The sequence below is a fragment of the Eumetopias jubatus genome, unplaced genomic scaffold, assembly GCF_037043125.1.
Source record: "Eumetopias jubatus isolate StellerSeaLion01/CBP00866 unplaced genomic scaffold, mEumJub1_p1.0 scaffold_2, whole genome shotgun sequence".
NCBI classification, from domain to species: domain Eukaryota; kingdom Metazoa; phylum Chordata; class Mammalia; order Carnivora; family Otariidae; genus Eumetopias; species Eumetopias jubatus.
This window is the reverse complement of record NW_028274808.1, coordinates 87,547,507-87,562,216: the sequence shown is the minus strand read 5'-3', so window position 1 is coordinate 87,562,216 and position 14,710 is coordinate 87,547,507. Positions and strand designations below refer to the sequence as shown.

Sequence of the window (14,710 nt, the reverse complement as noted above, 5' to 3'; positions counted from 1 at the left end):
CTCAGGGGCTGGTATTTAAGCTTCTGCCTGTCACACCAACTTATTCCAGCTTAATGATGATGCAAATTCTCCAGGTTTGCATCAGCCACATGAGAAGGCTCCAGCATTACTCAGCTCTTTAAAAAAAAAAAAAAAAAAATTAGCAGCATGTTGCTCAACTGACCTAAGCTTTTCAGAGAACAAAGCACACACTTAAAAGGGATCTTAACCAATCCAGAAGCAGTAAATTCGGAACAGACCTTCCCAGAGATTTTACAAAAGCAACTCCTAGTGAGGGACAAAAGCTCTTCACGCGAAAAGAGAATGAAAAATGAAACAGGAAATGATCACTGCTTTTTAGGGAGTTTCTTTTTTAACTTACGCGTAAAACATTTCACATGCAACTGCTTTGATAACAGAACACAACCCAAAGCTGCATTGTTTATGACAAAAAAGTTTTTAGATTTCATGTTTCCTGCTTAGTTTTTTGGGGGGGGGGCGGGGTCTCTGAGTAATATAGGCAAATCTAGTATTTACAAAGCTAGGATGAGTCTGTGTAGCCACTGTCATGCACATAACAATTGTGAGACTTACTCAACATTAAAAGATAAAAATGATTTCTTGCTACCTGGAATAAACAGAAAATAACTATTTTCTGATTCTCATCAGCTCTGGGTGATCTCCTAAACTAAGTAAAAGATACATATTCTTCATTTGCATGTTGTTTCATTGCATTACCAAAAAAATTAATTTCAAAATTAAGCAATGATCACAATGATATAAAACTATGCATACAGCAAACACTTGAAAAGGAATACATAGAATAGCAGCTTTGGAAGGTGTGATATTATGTATGACTTTTTTTCTAAAGGGTATGATCTATTGTTATATCATGATTATGAATATAAAATGAACTGGAAATATAAGCTAATGTTAAAATGTTTACTTTAAACAATAAGAAAGGCAAAACATTTTCAAACCCTACTAACTTTCTTAATCTAGTGTCCATAACACAAATACCAAAAGAAAAGGAATCTTAGATATCACTTTTGGCTGTATTTATAGATGGTTTCAGAGTCAGTGAGAATTTAACATTATCTGAAGCTACCTGAAGCTACACTTACAAACACCCTTAACGACACTTCTAAATGTCTGAACAAGAATAACAAACAAAAAACTTGTGTGTGAGAGGTGGGGATGAGGGGAGCGGGAAGCTCAGGAGGGCGCAAGAAAGGAACAGCCACTAGGAACGTAGCACGGAGAAGGTTAGAACCATTTCTGTTATTTTGGCACCTGAGAAAATTCTACCGCCTCAATGCTCTTCCAGCCAAATAATTGAGCCTTTAATCATTTCCTTTTTATATTATCCACCTAAATCCTATCTAATGTGCTTTGGGTATCCGAAGTCAGGGTTTTTAGACAGCCAAAATAAATACGTTTTCCCAGTTGTTAATGCCTTTCATAAAGTAAAAATGGGTAGTTTCCCTCATTCAATCTTGTTGACACTCCTAAAAAAAAAGGAAGCTAAAGGAAGAGTCTTCTTCACTTCTCTTCTCCCTACCTCTCCTTCCCATCACACAAGTGAGGGGAGAGTTCTCTGTTTCCCCAAAAGGAGAACTGACGAGTGCTGAAGAAATAGGGAGTTAAAAGTAGAACACTAGGAATCCCAGGGAATAACTTTTCATCTTTACCTCATATGGAACCACATTTTGACTTTAAACTTTGGGCTAAATGACTGAAGTGATAAATTGAGACTGTGACCCCACTCAGACAGGAAGTCAGATAAATTCTAAAAGAAGAAAAAATGTTCTTTTAATATCAAACAACATTTTCCCTCCTTTGCAGTATTCTGAAGAAAACTTGAAGTTCGACTAATGACCAAAAGGACTGTACTATCATATAAGAGTCATATTCAAAAATTCTGCAAAGCTGTACATAGTCACCAAGGCACAGCATACCTCTTCCAACCACCCACAAATTTGCAGAAAATTCAGGTTACAAAGAAAATGTTGAGTTACCTTCAATGTTAACAAACGCTTATAATCAACAGTCCTAAACTTGTAAACTAAGAATTTATAGTCTTCAAATATGTGTGTATCTATCATAAAAATGAGTTCTAAGCCAGTGCATTTATATTCCTCCTGCCTCAGGCTTCATTTTAAGCATTCCTATCAAATTAGTGCTATTTACAAATATCTATCTAGTGCTCTCTGTGCACAATGGATAACCCCAGCTCTCTAAAAGTGTCTGACAGAAGAAACCAGATGTGGTATACTGTGGTAGCTTCCCTTTTCTGGTAATAATTTCTGTCCCATGATTATAAATATATGGGCATGTAATGATCTGGCCAAAAATAATCCTCTTCCTGGCTGCCAGGTATAGGAACATGACCTGAGCCAGGCCATTACTAAATAGAAAGAGATTTATCTTTTCTCAACGACTGGAAGTTGTAAAGATGTGACCCAGAACGACTGGTGGCCATGTGCTCTGCCATGTTGAGTAAATCCTCATGAAATAAAAGAGAATATGCAGAGATGAGAGACACTTTCAAATTCCCAGAATCATCAAGGCCTGATTTCATTCCCAAGGGACCCAGATTGGCTCTAGATCCTGAAGATCGTCCTTCAATTCTAGAAGTTACATAGTTTCCTTGTTAGATATGCTACCTCATGCCACACACACAAAACAGGGACATGGGTGGTAGAGCTAAATGCAAATGGCATATCATTAAAGCTTCTCAAATGGGTTGATATATGATATATGATAGTCATTATAGACATGTAATTATTAGCTTCTGAAGCGTCACTAGGCCAACTGGGATGTGCTATACATGTAAAACAGCCACTAGAATTTGAAATCTTGTTTTTAGAAAAAGAACAAAAAACTCTTGTTAATAATTATATTATTCATATTAATTTCACCTGTTTCACTCCATTTTTTTAAAGTGGCTACTTAAAATTAAAATTATATATGTGGTACATGGGGCACCTGGGTGGCTCAGTCCATTAAGTGTCCCAACTTTTGATTTCACCTCAGGTCACAATCTCAGGGTTGTGAAATTGAGCCCTGTGTTGGGCTCTGCGCTAGGCATGGAGTCTGCTTAAGATTGTCTCTCCGTCTGCCCCTCGCACCCCCGTACTCTTTCTCTCTCTTTCCCTCTCTCCCTAATATATAAATAAATAAATAAACAAACAAACAAATAAAATTATATATGTGACACAAATTTCTTGCTCACATTATATCTCTAATAGTCAGTGCTGATCTAGAAGAAAACATAAAATATATTCTTCAACAGGTGTAAGAAGGGATTTCTTAAAAGGGACATACAAAGTACTAATCACAAAAGAAAGATATATTGAAATATATTAAAATTAAGAATTTCCGCTCATCAAAAGACATGCTTAAGAGATTGGAAAAGTGAACCATAAAATAAGAGGAAGTATTTGCAACTGGCAAAGATCTCATATCCAGAATAAATAATAAATTCCTACAAATCAATAGGGATAAGAGAGGCAACCTAATAGAAAAACCACAAGAAATCTGAATAGACACTTGATAAAATGGCCAATGCATTTTTTTAAAAAAATGCAAAACCATATTATCATTAGGGGAATTAAAACTAAAACCACAATGTGATATTAATTCCCACCATCATAGTGACCCACATGAGAAAGATAACACCTGGAGTGGTAAGAGTGTGACACAACTAGTAAAATCTGCTAAAGTTAAATATACACGTACACTTTGACCAATAAATTCCATAGGAATATATTCCTAGGAATATAAACCAAAAAATGCAGGACATCCACGTGCCAAATGATACAGACAAAAATATTCAGAGTAGCTTTATTCACAATGGCCAATAATAAAAACAACACAAATGTCCATTAACAGTAGAATGGACAGATGTATTTTTGTACTTATTCAGTGAAATACAACAAGACAGTAAAAAAGGAACAATAGCTATATACATTATGGATAACTCTCACATAATATTACAAGATATATGTAAAATAAAATACTATATGATTTAATTAACATATTTAAAAACAAGCAAATGACTCTATGGGGTAAGAACTCTGATGGTTGTCTTTGGAGGTAACTGGATTCTAGTGATTGAGGGGGGCCACAAAGGTAGTTCTAGGGTCCTAATAATGTGCTATTTAACAACCTGGGTAGTAATTACATTAGTCTTTCAACTTTGTGATAATTCACTAGACTGTACACTTGTATTTTTGTACTTTACTGTATTTATGTTAAAATTCAATTTTTTAAAAATAAACATTTCAGTTGAAAATTTATGATAGCCTCTCAAAAACAGATCAAGCAAACAAATAAGCAAAACATGAGAAAATCTGAAGAATACGATTAACAAACTTAGGATAGTAGCTCTATAGAGAACTTCCTATCCACCAAATAGAAAATACAGATTATTTTAAAGTATATATAAAGCTCTCACAAAAGAAGCCATATCTATGATAAAAGGAAACCCCAATACGTTGAGAAGAATTAACACCAACACTATACACTCTTATCACAATGCATCAAAATTAAAAATAGCAATTGTAAAACTAAAAAATAAACCTTGCATGTCTGGAAATTTAAAACTATATTATCAATGTATCTTTACACTAAAAAGAAACATGGGAAAAATACACAAATTACTAAAAATTAAATAAAGTATATGTTCAAATTTGTGAGACTTAGTAAAAAATTAATAAAGAAAAAATTCAAAGTTATAAGTCCATTAATCAAAAAATAAGAAACCCTCATGCAAAACTGTTGGTGGGAATGCAAATTTGTGCAGCCACTGTGGGAAACAGTATGGAGGTGCCTCAAAAAATTAAAATTACACTTATCATATGATCCAGTAATTCCCCTACTGGGTATTTAATCAAAGAATATGAAAACACTAATTCAAAAAGATATATGCACCTCTATGTTTACTGCAGCATTATTTACAATAGCCAAATTATGGAAGCAGCCCAAATGTCTATGGATAAATAAGAGGGGGCATATTAATATATATATTAATATATATACATATATATGGTGGTCTATATATATATTATACATATAATATATATATATAATGAAATATTAGCCATAAAAAAGAATGAAATTATGCCATTTGCACAACATGGATGGATCTAGAGAGTATAATGCTAAGTGAAATAAGTCAGTCAAGAAAGACAAATACCACATGATTTCACTCATATGCAGAATTTAAGAAACAAAACAAAGGAACAAAATAAAAAAGAGATAAACCAAAAAACAGACTCCTAACTATAGAGAACAAACTGATGATTACCAGAGGGGAGGTGAAAGGGTGGATGGGTGAAATAGGTGAGGAGATCAAGAGTACACTTCTCAGTATGAGCACTGGGTAATGTATAGAATTGTTGGATCACTATAGTGTATACCTGCAACTAACACAACACTGTATGGTAACTATACTAGAATTATTTTTTTTATTTAAAAATTAAAAATGAGAAAAATTTAGGGCAAATAAGTCAAATATCCAACACAAGATTTGGGAGAAAAAGATTATATTCAAAGAAGACAAAAGATAATTCCAGGAGTCAGGAAAGTAAAAACAAAAAGACAATAGAAAATATCCCCACAAGCAAATTTTAATTATTGGTAAAAACTAATATAGATAAAAGTCTGACAAAAGTGAACAAGGAAAAATTAGGAAATTAATTATATCCCGAATGAAAAAGAGAAAATACCTTAGAGAGCTAGACAGTTTTTTTTAAATAATGAAGGAATATAATAACTATATGGCAAATAATATGAAAACCTAGTGTAAATGGACATATTTCTGGAAAACAAATATTAGAATTTGAAGTGGCACTAGAGGAAATAGAAAAATTGAATAAATAGAAAAATTGAAAAATTGAATAACAATTTAAAGTGGTAATCAAGGATATGCTTGACTCAAAAAAACAAAACAATGACAACAAATAAATAAAAAAGAGGCCCCCTTTGTTTTACATGTGAGACCTACTGAATTTTCATGAACTAAATAATTCCTTTCTTAGAGAAGTTATTTAAGAGACTTAAGAATTCTTCCTGTAGGAACAGGCTGGGACTTTACCTGAAATTGTATCTTTATTTTCTTTATCCTCCCTAACCTGCTTTCTGTATACTCTTACCAGTATTCATTAGAGCATTCTTTGGTAGATCACTTGGATGTGATTCTTCATCTCACAGTATTCGTCTGGAGAATCTGACGGAAGATGGTTGATATTGAAAGTAGTCTAGAATGCAAACTCTAAGAAAGAGATTTGTAGTTTACTCACTCACCTGTCAAACAGCAGTAAAGACCCCAACACTAGTGGCAAGAAGAATACTAATAGCCACTGTCAGGCTATTGTATTGCAATTACTAAGACTTTCCCGAGGTGAACTGGGATAAAACACATCCCTTGAAAAGGGATGCACTGCCTTGCACAAGCTCTTTGGTATTTGGGAACACTAGAAACATTCCTCTTAATGTCAGGAATAAGAAAAAGGAATTCACTGTCACCATTATCATTTAATATTATCTATTTGGTACTAGCCACTGCAATTAGATAAGAAAAAGAACTTAAGCATTAAAAAAAATGAAGAAGTGAAGGCAAAAATTCTCACTATTTTATAATTACCTGGAAAAAACAAAACATTTAACAAGAACAATGAAAATTTCTTACCATAATCAAAGTATTGTAAGGTAACGAATAAAAGTAAGTGAATAGAAAAGCAGTAGCTTTCATATACTGGATATATGTATGTTTACATACAAAAACAATTAAATGAAATAATGAAAGTACTTATTTATAATAACAATAATAAATTTAAAATTAAAATTAAATTAATAAGAAATTGGCAAAGCCTATACTTAAAAAATCAGCTTGAGCAAATGAAAAGGTATGTTATGTTCTTGGATACGAAGACTAATATAAAGCTGTCAATTTTTAAAATTAATTTGTAAATAGAACACAATCCAAATGAAAATGCCAAAAATTTGTTTAACTAGAAAAAGTGATTCTGCATTGAGAATGCTGTTTCTTAATCCTGAAAAATAAAAGCATTGAGGGAATACTAAACTATCAAGATGTATTATAATTCTTCAGTAGTTCAAACTTTGAGGCATCAGTATTTTAAAAACAGAGTAATAGTATAGAATACAAAACCCAGGAATTGACCTAAATACATTCAGAACTTTATCAAATGATAAAAGCATCATCTCAAACTAGAGAGGAAAATATGAACTATTCAATAATGAAGTAAGGAAAGCTAGATAACCATTTAGAAAAACATAAAGTTGAATCAGTCCCACACACCATACAAGAGAAACAAAATCCTAATAGATCCAGGGTGTCAATGTAAAAATGAAATTACAGAAGTCCTATGACAAATATAGTAGAATTCCTGTAGAATCTAAGAGTGCAGAAAGTTTACCTAAGTGACACAAAATCCAGAAGCTATTAAAAAAAATCATAATATTAAGAGAATACAAATTTTAAAATCCATGTGGCAAAAAAATCATAGTCAAAAATGAAAATGGGGATGATATATTTAATATTACAGGCAAAGATCTAGTCTCTTTAAATTTAACAATTTTATACAAATCAATAGAAAAAAAGATATCAACCAAATAGAAAATTAGCAAAGGGTATGAATCAATTCTTTACAGAAAACGAAATACAAATGCCTTTCATACATGTGAAAAGATGATCAAGCTTACTCATATTGAGAGAAATGCAATTCCATAAATCAAGGATGTGCTTAATAATAAGTAGAGCTGGTCAAGAAGAGAAGCTTTCTTGAAGCAGCTCTTACTGTCCAAACTTGGAATAATTTGAGCATCATAAAAGATAATGATTGCAAAGAAAAATATTTTTTAAAACATTTTAAAAAATAAGTATATTTTCCCTAGGAGAGAAAGAGAGAAAGGAGAGAAGAAAAAAAGGAAAATTGTTCTTTAAAGAATCACAGCTATTATATGTAAAAGGAGTGAAGAATTAGAAAATCAATTATTTTGTAATCCAATGCAATAATTGATTCAGATAACAATCATTATGAGTGTCAAAACCACTGGTTGAAACCTTGTTGAAAAAGAGAATATTTATACAAGTCTGAATTATCTCTCCAAAAAATATTTATAATTTTCAAAGAAAACAGACCTTTTACAACACAGAGCTATCACTGTCACTACCTTAATTAAGTGATCAAAGTAAATACCACCAATAGTGCCTATTGATGTAACCAATACTGATAATCCAATATTACTTATGTAGAATTCTTGCCCAAAATATTTAATTTGAATTCAGTGATGGGCAAAAAATTAGAAACATCCATAATCAGAGAACATTTATTTAACAAGTAGCCTATGATTTTGTAAAAAAAATTCAGGGTGATACAAGACAAGGGAGAAAGGGGACTGTTCTATATTAGAAGAAATTAAAGAGATATTAAAACCTAAGGCAGTCTGTGAAACTTGATTGGACCTTAGATTTTTAAAAAAGGATATAAAAAATATATTTGGGACAATTGAGGAAATTTGAATAAGAATTGTGTTTTGGATAATATAAGGAATTTTTGTTAATTTTCTTAAGTATGACAATGAAATTGTGATTACATGGGAGAATATCATTTTCCTTCACAGATGTATATAAAATAAATATGGGTAAGGTATCACAATGTATGCAATTTATTTCCAAGTGGTTCAGCAAAACTATGTTTAAAGAGAGATAAGTTAAATGCAGTAAAATATTAACATTGCATCATAGTTTGTGGTAGCAAATGTTTCAAAACATCAATGCCCATCCAAACTGGAATGGTTAAATAATTATCCAAATATACAATAGAATACTAGCCAGCTATTTTAAAAAAAACCCAAACCTTCAAATTTCTTAATGTCAATATACATAGATTTCTAAAATATATATGCTATTAAGTAACAAAGGAAGAGCATTCATTGTGTGGGTGTCTGTATAAATATGACTGCATAAAATCTCCACATGGAAATTGAGCAGATGGGATCAAAGTAGGAAAGAATTTTTCACTATATACCTTTTTTTAGTACTATTTGATATTTAATCACTGTGAATGAATACTTATTTTAACAACAATACTTTTAACAAAGAACAATGGAGGAAGCTCAAAAAATGTAGAAAAAAGAGCATAATAAGGCAATAATAGAAATTGGCATAAATGATGATAATAACAAACAAAAGAAACAACATATGATTCTATGAAAAACTGACAAGTTAAGCATACTTTCGGCAGGATGGATTAAGGTATAAACAAGCAAGGTAAAAGCAAATCTTTGTAAAATATAGGGGTCATAACTATCGACAAAATACAGGCTTAAAAACTATAAGAAAGTGGTACAAATTCAAGCCAATTCATTTGAAAAAAATCACATTAAACAGACAACTTTCTAGAAAAATCTTTATCACCAAAATGACTCAAGAATAGAAATTTTGCATTCTTTAATAGTTAGAAACTAATCAGGAATTTAAAAAATCATATATAACAAATGAACCAAAAACAGAGGTAATTTTATAGGAAAATCTACATTCAAATAACACATACTTTCTGTCTTAAGCAAACTGTTACCCAAAGCAGCAAGAGAAAAAGAAATCTCAACTGTCTTTATTAAGTTAGTGTAATCTTGATATCAAAAATTAGAAAGACAGTAAAAACAAGGAAAATGAGGGTCCAGTTTTACTTGAAACACAGATAAATGCATGCTAAAGTACTAACATAAATCATTAAATATTAATTAACTATAATCAATAATGTATTAAACAATTCATAATAATCAAATCATGTGACCTCAATAATATAAAGTTAGTTTAACAATAGAAAAGTCAGTGCAAATTTTAAATTATGTAATTAGTGGATGCTAAAAATTATTTCATATTTTTATATATATTATTTTTATATATGGAAATATAGTAAAATATGCACATACATATGCTATTCAATATTTTTTGGAATTCCTAACCAATACAAAAAGGCCAGAAAAAGAAATTAAAAGTATAAGAATTATTTTTTAAAAATCCTTGTTATTCACAGACAATATTACTACCTAAATAGAAAGCCCAAGAGAACCTACCAATAAATATATTAAAAGTAATAAGAATTTTCAGTAAGGTTGCTGGGTATAAGATCATTATATAAAAAGATTACATTTCTAAACATAAAATAAACAATTATAAAATATAATCCTTTAAAAAGTATCATTAATTGAAATTTGCTAAGTGATGGGTCTGTGGCAGAGAATTAAATAAGCAAATATGCATTATTTCCATCTAGCAAACAATCAAAAGTGAAATGCCAAGTTACCCCTTCTAAAAAAAAGTATCATTAATGATTTTTAAAAAGATGCAGATTACCTAAAGATAAGTTCAAATTTTAGAAAAAAAATTATAGTCTTTACTGAAAGACTTACAAGAAGATTTGTTAAACAGATATATACCCTCTTCTTGGATGACAAAACTCTTTATTTTAAAGATGTCAGTTCTCACTAAGTGAACTGATATCAAACTAAAATCAAAACTTAACATTTTATGAAACTAGATAGCTGATCCTCAAATTTATGTTATGATGAAAAGCCAGGAATATCCAGGACACATTAAAAAAAAAAAAACTAGTAATAAGAGGATTCAACCAACTGGAAATCATGACTTATTACAAAAACACGGTAATTAAATTCATGGGATATTGGTACAAAAACAGACTACTGGAAGAGAACAGAGAGCTTATTAAAAAGACTTAATTATATAGAAAGTATTGGTATTTGACACGTAGCAATACAGAATAGTGGAGACAGAGTGGTCTGTTTAATGCACAGTGTAAAAAAAGACACCTGTGCAGAAAAAGTTGAAATTATACCCCTACTTCACACAACACACACAAACACACACACACACACACACACACACGTGTGTGTGCGCACACATGCGCATGCATGTGCACAAACATTTTAGACAGATAAAGCCTTAAATAATGAAAAGCAAATTAAAAAAAGATTTTACAAGAATGTATAGGAGTAAATTTTATATCACCAGATAGTGAAAGATTTCTTACACAGGAAATATATCTATATGGCTTGCTTCCTCATTTAATAAGTTCTCTGCTCTAATGTCACCTTGTCATAAAGACCTTATTTGACCACCAGATATAGGAGAGTAGCCCCCATACTTGATGCTTGATATTCTCTATATTATTACCCTGTTTTATGTGTCATCATAGAAATTATTACCACTGTTGAGATGGGAGTAGCGACTTTATCTATTGTGTTCACTCCTCTGTCCCCAAGATCTAGTACCTAGCACATAGTAGTCTCTCAATAACATTTGTATAATTATAAAAATACAAAAAAACTTTAAAAAGTATTAACAAATTTACCACAGTGAGCTGAAATTTTTCTGTAGAAATCTTCATAAACGTAGAAATAGGCCATATCTGAAAGATATTTACATTCCCCCTAAGAGAGGGATTTAAAGTCTAGAATATATAAAGATATGTGCAAATCTATAAGAAAAGGAAAACAATTAAATATAGGATTTAATCAGACTATTCACAGAAAAGAAAATCTACCTGGCAAGAAACATGAAAATGTGTACCATGTTAGGTACACAACCACTTTACTGACAAACGGCAATAATAAATTTGCCACTTCCAGCACCACTTGGAAAAATCAAATGAGGCTTACCTACCTAAAGCGCAGAGAAGCCAGAGAAGCAAGTGCACTCAAGATATACCTCAGAGATCTCAGCTACATTCTTCAACAGCGATGGAGGTTCCAGTTTACCAGTGGCAGAACAGAACATATGAACGAGTGAGGTGCCCCTGGCTTTCTGTGTGCATGACATCCACTCTCCAGACCTCGCCTGACATAAATAATCCTGGACTACTTCTACATGTAAACTAATCTGGGAAAGGGCCCAAACCACCTCATCTGGGCCAGGGTTATCTCATCAATCTCAGAAGTATACAATCTACAATTTGATTGCAAGTTACCCTACGTTAACGCCTAGACATGAATTAACTTCATCCAGCTTCTTCACCCACCCTAGGCTAACATAGTTTCATCCAAAATAGAATCAGAAGAAAAAACACATTCTTCTTGAATACACATGCAATGATTACCACAGTTGACCACACACCAGGCCATAAAACAAATCTCACAATTTTTCAGATGAAAGGTATCTATCATACAGGTCATGTTCTCTGACCACAACACAGTTAAGTAAGGAGTTGTGCATAGGAAAAATAAAATGCCCATTAAGGAACTCATTGGTCACAAAATAAATGGCAAGAAATTTAAAATTTTGTGGAGATTAATAAAAATCAAAATGCTATATTTAAATTTAGGGCCATTGATTAAGGCCTCACTGAGGAGAATATACAGCCTTAACTGCTCAGGTTAGAAAAGAAGACCAAAAAATTGAAGAGTAAAAGTCTAACAAAAAATTAGAAGCAAACAGTAAGCCCAAAGAAAGTAAAGGAAATCATTAGAAAGATGAAATAGAGACGTTCCATAAACTGTAAGTCAGATCTTTGAAAGGTGACAACATAAAAGAGAACCTCTGGTAATACTGAGGGATAAGAGGAGACAGGGAATACATAAATAATATGAATGATAAAGGAGACAGGATACCAATAATGCAACTGAAATTAGAAAGGTAGTAAGTGAATATTATCAACAACTTTATTCAAATGTAATGAAAACCTAGGTGACAAATTATTAGGGAAAATTAGCCTAATGAAACTAACCTGTGAAGACATGAAATGTCTGAATGGCACTGTAACTATGAAGGAAATTGGAGAGTTGCAAAAGCTTGAGAGTAACACAGATCAGGATGGTTTTACAGGTGAGTCTTACAAAAACTTTCAAAGATTAGTACAGTTGGCAACTTGCATACCCTACAACCCAGCAATTCTACTCATAGCAGTTTTGCTAAGAGCATTGCTCACATATGTGCGCTATGAGATGTCCACAAGAAAAATCAGAAAGCAAAACATTACAAACAATGCAAATTCCCTCTGCTGGAGAATATTTTTTAAATTATGTTTTATTCACACAATGGAGTGTGAGAAGGAAGAAACTATAACTGCATGCAACATCATGGATGATCTTACATAATGTTAAGTAATATAAAGTCTCCAAAATCATTCAACATGATACTTTCTTCAAGAAGTTCAAAAAGCTAAAGCAAACACACACACGAATGCACAATTCCTAAAAAGCAAGGAAATGATAACACCTTAAAATTCAGGGCCATAGGAGGCAAAGAGAGATGTTTAAAAGTTCAGGGATGTCCATAACATTATTTACAAATAAACAGGCAAATAAAAATATGATCATGCATGGACTAATTATGATTTTGTATCATGAACCTAGGAATATAATAAATGAAATTCCTTCCACCTGAGATCCTAAAGGAAATAAAGGGGAGTAACCTTATCTTCTGCTCTCCTAGTAACAATTTTTTTATATGCAATACAGTGATAGCAAATTAATTTATTTAGTACTTTTTCCATTCCATATCATCAGGAGGATTGATTTCAACTTTCCTTTTACCTACATCAGACCAGTTGGTACTCAAAACTGTACCACCAGACTCCATCAATGTATCCCAATTTCTTGTATAATGAGATGATGATGGATATAAGTTCTTTACATCTGGGGTTTAGGCACATCTCCTTGCCCCTCTAGCTTTTCCCATCTCACAGCTCTGTCTTCTCCATTTTAATTTCAATCTTTGTTGAAAGTACTTTAAATGTTCTCTGTTCTGGGATTATAGGATGAAGAAGTCTCAGCTGCAAATTATAATCCTCTCCAGAAGGAAGTTTCACCAAAGCAGACAACTCTTTTTCTGAAAATTCCACATTTACATTATTCTTCTGAACATTCTTGATCGTAAATGTAATGATTACTTGAGATTCTGTTTGATACCAGTCATACTTGATTTTTGACTGATGAGTCCTCTGGGATGCACACACCTCAGACTGTGATCCATTCTGGGCCTCTTGACACCTTTTAATCCAGACAGTGAAATCAGGATCTGTACTATCTAATTTCTGTCCTCCTATAAAAGTTTCTAAAGCAGCGGCAGAGTTATTTTCATGGTATTCACATATCCCTTTTCTCAGCATAGCAGTGGAATTATTGGGATTGCATTCAAGAGATTTCTTTGCATCAGCAACAGCATCACAGTAATTCCCAAGAAGAATGTGACAATAAGCTCTTTGACAATAATATTGAGCATCATCTGGTTTCTGTTCCAAAGCCTTAGTCAGCCCCTCTAACGCCGCCTGGGGGTCCTCCTCGATCAGAGCATCTGAGAAGCTCTGGAAAAACTTTTGGACTGTTGCAGGTCCTGCTGCAGCTGCCGCCATCCCTAAAAATCGCTGTTGCTGTTAGAGCTGCTACCTCCGAGGTTATGAGCTACACCGCCCTCTCCTAGTAACAAATCTTAACCAGATATTTTATACAGGGAAATGAAATAAAGAGGGGTTAATGTTTCACCCTTTCCAGGCTGATAAATATTTAAGATGGATAACATCCACATGTTGGTGAGGATATGGGGGAAAATAAACCTTAATGTTGATCTGAAAGCATAAAATTTATACAACAACTTTAGAGAATTATGTAGAAATATCCAAAAAAGTTAAAGTTGCACTTGCCCTATGAGTCATGAATTTCATTTCCAGAAATCTGTCTTAAG

At 32.4% G+C, this 14,710-nt stretch overlaps 1 pseudogene; it reads right to left on the bottom strand.

Moving 5' to 3' along the window:
• Nucleotides 1-13,483: 13,483 nt before the first annotated feature.
• Nucleotides 13,484-14,381, bottom strand: LOC114208273 (protein SGT1 homolog pseudogene; annotated as a pseudogene).
• Between the last annotated feature and the right edge of the window lie 329 nt (nt 14,382-14,710).